The sequence below is a fragment of the Hylobates moloch genome, unplaced genomic scaffold (genome assembly GCF_009828535.3).
Source record: "Hylobates moloch isolate HMO894 unplaced genomic scaffold, HMol_V3 SCAFFOLD_14, whole genome shotgun sequence".
In the NCBI taxonomy this organism is placed as follows: Eukaryota; Metazoa; Chordata; class Mammalia; order Primates; family Hylobatidae; genus Hylobates; species Hylobates moloch.
This window is the reverse complement of record NW_026652289.1, coordinates 101467378-101473112: the sequence shown is the minus strand read 5'-3', so window position 1 is coordinate 101473112 and position 5735 is coordinate 101467378. Positions and strand designations below refer to the sequence as shown.

General features: G+C 54.6%; 1 long non-coding RNA gene across 1 annotated transcript in view; it reads right to left on the bottom strand.

Annotated features, from left to right (window-relative positions):
• Positions 1-4921, bottom strand: part of LOC116482618 (uncharacterized) — a 5837-nt gene extending 916 nt beyond the window's left edge. Inside the window, exons 1-4 of the long non-coding RNA XR_004251920.1 lie at positions 4604-4921; positions 3224-3390; positions 929-1151; positions 143-229 (exon numbers count right to left, since the gene is read on the bottom strand). This is a non-coding gene — a long non-coding RNA (uncharacterized LOC116482618). The remainder of the gene's footprint in view (positions 1-142; positions 230-928; positions 1152-3223; positions 3391-4603) is intronic.
• Positions 4922-5735: the final 814 nt, after the last annotated feature.

The window sequence follows — 5735 nt, the reverse complement described above, 5'->3', positions numbered from 1 at the left end:
CCTCCTCCCTTTTCTCTTCACCTCCTTCTCCCTCCTTTCTCTCTCCCCCTCTGCACCCTCCTCTCCTTTTCCTGCCCTCTTCCTCTCCCTCCTCCTCCTCCTCCAGGAAACTCTGCCTGGCTGGGTGGGATCTGTTCTTTACCCAGGACGTGTCTGTCTCCAGAGAGCTGGTGAGCCTTTAGGGAGAGGGCAGGTCAGGTCTCACTCCTCCTCCTGCCCTTCCCAGGATCTGTGAGATAAGTGACTCATCCAAGGTCACAAAATTTATTAACCCCCAAAACAGGCCTAAGATCCCACTCCCCCAACCCACAGGCCCCAAGCCCTGCATCAGGTGGCTGGAAGACATCAGCCGTGGGCAGAAACCCCTGCGGCAGGAATTGCTCTGCGGGCCTCTCATAAAGGGAAGGCACCTCCAGCCCCGCCTCCCTGGGAGCCCGTTGCTAAGTTTTCATTTTCCTGCTGGGAGGGCTCGGGGAGCATTGGGTCCTGGCACTTTGTGCCTCAGAGATCCTTCCAAACAAGCCGCCTGGTCCTTTGACCACATGGTGGCTGCCAGGGAACACTGGCTGGCTTCCTCTACCTCTCCGTACCCTTCCTCCGGCCATGGTGTGTCTGCCCAAGGGCTACTACGACGGAGGGTGCCTGGTGGGCGGCCGGTACCCTGCCAAGGCCTGCTCCCCACCCACCGTGGCCTCTGCCTGCGAGAACTCAAAGGGGTTACAGAAGTCTGCAGGGTCCCTGGGAGAGTCTCCAACACCCCTTCCCCATGCTCTTGAGCTCAGTGGATGCCCCGTTTCTGTTTATTTGCACGAGCTAGAAACTTGGGACTCAATCCTGACAATTCCTTCTCTTTCATCCCGTGGGAATTCATGGCCAAGCCTTGCCCTTTTCATCTCCCAAACGCCCCCCGAGCCCATCCCTCTCCCACCATCCCTGTCCAAGTTGCCCCCATCTCCCGGCTGGACCCCTGCAGGGGCCCCGAGTGCACCTGTGTTTCTCTTCTGCCTCCCTCCCAGCCAGCTGACTGGGGATGTCTGGAGTCTGGAGTGGAGGCCGGGGGGTATGGCTCCTTCAACACTGTTTCTCCCAGGCAGCTGGGGCGGAGACCCAGTGCTCCAGGCCATTCTCCACTAACAGCCAGCATGATTGTCCTGAAATAAAAATTGGATCTGTTACTCCTCTTTTTAAACCCTCAAAGTATTCCCAGATGGCTTCTCTGATCAAGACACACCGTCTACCTCTCCCAGCCTCAAGAGGCCAGCCCAGCCCACTCACCTCTCCTGGGAACCGCTCCCTTCCATGCCCCCAGCTCCGTGTTCATCCTTCCAGACCCCAGGCAAGCTCTCAGGAAGCCGTTTTCTCTTCCTTCTTTACCCTTCCCTGTTTGTAATCATGCATGGATGAACATGATCATTTGATTCATGTCTTCCTGTATCGGAATTTGTCATTGTCACAGCTCATGCTAATCATTCCAGAATATTTGTTGAATTGAAGGGCTAGAGAATTGCAGTCGCATTCAGGTGAAGGCAGTGACTGTGGATACAGGAATGGAAAGATCAGGACCCCCAAACTCAGGATTCCAGGAAGGGTTCTTGAAAAGGGGGCCATCTTCATTGACAGCTGAAAGACTAACAGGACGTCTTCAGGCCAGGGCACTGGGGCAGGAGGGGTATTCTTTGCTGGTAGTAGGTGCGAACAAGGCCCTGGCGGCTGGGAGGATAAAACAATAAGTAATCCACAGGAAATGGTGAGAGAGAGATAAGACAGGACCGATGGGCTGGGATCAGGTTACCCGGAGCCTTCAGCTCAAAGCTGAGAAGGCTGGGCTTGGTGCTGTGGGCCACGTGGAATCCTGGAACGCTGATTTTAGCATGGAGAGCCCCTTACTGGTATTCCTAGCACAGGTGCAGTACACAAGCATCATTGCTGGAAGGGACCCAAGCTCATTCAAGCCCAGCGCTTTTACCTGGCAGATGAGAAAGTTGAGAGAGAGAGTGACTTCCTCAAGGTCACACAGCTGACAGCCAGTGTGGTACTCTTTTCTAAAGAAAACAAGGATCATCTCAATCAGGTATCCACCTGATTTGAGCTCCTCGTCATTCTTTCTCCTTGTCACTCCCAACAGCCAACTTTCTTTTTTCTGATGTTGGAAAATAAGTTTGTTCATAAAAGTACTCCTCCTGGCTCCTGCTCTGTTGGCCCTAGCTGCTTAGAAGACCTGGCTTCCCGGCCTAAGTAACTGTATGTACTCACATATAAGGGGACCTGGTTCAGTCCCTCCCCTCTGTGTACCTTAGTTTCTAGTCTATGCTGCTAACCCCAGGCTTCCAGGAAAATCAGTGCAGGAAAAGCAGTATTTGTATGTACTCACATACAAAGGGAACTGGTTCAGTCCCTCCCCTCTGTGTACCTTACTTTCCGGTCTATGCTGCTAACCCCAGGCTTCCAGGAGAATCAGTGCAGGGAAAGCCCTCTGCCTGACCAGGCATAATGCAGATGAATGTGCAAAGGCCCTGTGGCACCCTTGGGCTAATAACTTCACCCAGCCAGCAAGGCCCAGAAGTGGCCATGAAGACCCTTTTGGAAACTCTGACAGTAACTGTCCAGGTTAGCCTAGCTAGACATTCATTTTCTTTTCTTTTCCTTTCTTTTCTTTCTTTCTTTCTTTTTTTTTTTTTCTGAGAGAATGTCTCATTCTGTCTCCCAGGCTAGAGGGCAGTGGCACAATCATGGCTTACTGCAGCCTTGACCACCTGAGCTCAAGTGATCCTCCAGCCTCAACCTCCTGAGTAGCTGGGACTACAGGCATGCACCACCACGCCTGGCTAGTTTTTTTGTTTTAATTATTTGTGGAAACAAGGTCTCACTACGTTACTCAGGCTGGTCTCAAACTCCTGGGTTCAAGTAATTCTCCCACCTCAGCCTGTCAAAGTGCTGGGATTGCAGATGTGAGCCAGTGTGTCAGGCCTTAGCTGGCCATTTCTAAATTATTTTTAACACCTGTCCTCAGATGTCACAGAGAAGCAAACGGTGGTGCCAGGGCACCTGAGCCACTGGTGGGCTTCGTCCACGCATGAGGATCAAAGAGGAAAAGAAGAAAAGCCCGCCAACTGCAGCCCGTCACAGTTCCTCTTTTAAACCCTATTAGATCATATCGTCCCCAAGGATTGACTCTGTTCCTCCTTAAAGGACTTGTGAGTCATTATTTTTTCTGAAAACTTACTTTACAAATGAAGGACTCCCCATAGCAACCATTCTATGTCCTTGGAGACAAGAGAAGAAAGTACAGTGAGAGGTTCCCGGTCTCCCGAGGAGCCAAGGCCTCTTGTTTACAGACGTCTGAGAGATCACGAAATTGGCCTGATCTTCAGATTTCAGTTGAGGCAGAGGCTAAAAGGAACATCTACATGGAGAGCATAGCCAGGGAAGTCAGCACCAGAGCAACGCGTAGGGAGCGCAGAGGAGGCCTGGGCCGCCTTGAGGTCTGCAGGCCGGGGAGACCGTCACCTGATCTCCTCAGGAAGTGGCTGGGCCCAGGCCAGGTCCCCAGCAGCAACCTCCACTTCCCAGGCTGCTCTGGGGGGGACTTCCCTCCCTTCCCTTTCTTCCCTTTTCGCCTTCCTTTTTTCCCCCTTGTATCTCAAAGCATCTCCTCTGTCCTTGACAGCATGGGAAGAGAATTATAAAAACCACCACAGGTCACTGTTGGTCTCTGGCGCTCAATTCACGGGGAGGAAACCTGGCTGGGTGCCCTCCTTCCAGGCGAGCAGAAACGGAGGGGCTGTGCTGGTCCCAGTAGAGGAGTGGGGCATGTGTGCATGCGTGTGTGTCGTGTGTGCACGTGTGTGCGTGTGTGTGTGCTGTCACCGCGGTGCTGACGGCCTGCTGCCATGAGCTCTCTAGAGAGCAGTCTTTCTCTTCCCTCACCATCCGCCACTGCTCCTGCCGCCCTCTCCTGGAAGCAGCTTTGACTAGCACCTGTTTATAGCTTCAGGGGTTTCTACAGGGCCCGGGCAGGCAAGTGGCCAAGATGGGCTTCAACTCCTGAAACAAGAACTCTCACATCTCCTCCCACCCACCAGCCCACCCTGAAACCTCCAAGGCACAGAGAAGCAAGGGGCTGGGAAGTGGAGGGTCCGGGCCGAGCCCAGCTGGAGGCAGAGGGCGCTTTCCCACCGTCTGGGGGTGCGCCTGTCCCTCTCCTCTTAGGCTGGGTGCCGTCCGCGGCCCGCCTGGTCCACAACACCCTCCTCCGTTCTGGTCCGGGTCCCGTTCCGGCCTGCCCTGCTCACCCTGACCAGCCACACCCACTTTGCTCTGGGGCTTCGCATGAGGAGCCCAGTGGAAGGGAATGACAGGGTCTCAGGGTGGGTGGGGCATGGGTCTCCTGGCTTCCATCTGTCACAGCAGGAGCAGGGCCACCACCTGCCGCCTGAGCTCGTGCCAGCCGTTCCCCTCTCCCCCAGGACAGACCCTCACCTGGGGGTTGGGTTTGCCCACCCCTGGGCACCCGGGGAAGGGAGGGAGGGGAGCAGGAGGAAGGAGAGGCACAGCCACCCCAGGGAGGGGTAGGAAACCCGGATACTCTCTACCTGTTTCCCACCTGGACACCCAGAGCTCGGGGCAGCAGACCCCAGACTCCAGGCGCTTTCCTCTGCGGGGCGGCGGGGCGTCCACACCCAGGTACGCGGGGCCGGGCCACTGTCAGCTGCTTCGCCCCAGCTCTGCTCCGCGTGCTGCCCGCGTGTGCTTGGGCTGCAGTTTGCTCCTCGTGGCGTGGCCTGCTCACTGCTCACCATCCCAAAGAAAAAGAGAAAGGAGAGCCCCTTGTTCCCCACCCACATTTTAAGGGAAAAATACTGTGCAAAGGGCTTCACATGCGTCTCGGTTTCCAGGCTCCACGATGGCTGCTCTCAGTACCACCTCCTTCTTCTTCAGTGTCCCTTCCTGTTCACCATCCATTCACCGCACATTTGCTCAGCACCACTCTGTGCCTCGGCCTGTGTCTGTCACTGGGAGAAAGACAAGTTCCTGTGCTCAACTCTGAGCAACAGTTGCTGAGGAAGGAATCAATCCCTTGGGGAGGCTGCCCACCAGGGGCGGATGAGATGCGGGGGTGTGCGGCCACCGCCCTTCTCCCTCCTCCTTCCTCCCTCCTCCCTCTTCCTTCCTCCTTCCTCCCTCCTCCCTCTTCCTTCCTCCTTCCTCCCTCTTCCTTCCTTCACTGGGGCCTGCTTTACTTTCTAGTGTCCATTCAGGCTGCTATAACAAAAATACCATAAACTGGTTGGCTTATAAACAATAGAAATGTACAGCTCACAGTTCTGGAGGCTGGGAAGTCCAAGATCAAGGTGCCAAGATCTGGTATCTAGTAAGGGCCTGATTTCTTGGTCGTAAATGGCCTTTATTTTATTATTATTATTATTATTATTATTATTATTATTTTATTTTAAAGACGGGGTCTTTCTTCATTGCCCAGGCTGGAGTGCAGTGGTGCGGTCATAGTTCACTGCAACCTCAAACTCCTAGGCTCAAGCAATCCTCCCAGCCTCCTGAGTAGCTGGGCCTACAGGCACACACCACCACACCAGGCTAATTTTTTTTTTAAGATGGAGTCTCATGCTGTTGCCCAGGCTGGAGTGCAGTGGCATGATCTCGGCTCCCAGCAACCTCCACTTCCCAGGTTCAAGCAATTCTCCTGCTTCAGCCTCCCAAGTAGCTGGGACTACAGGTGC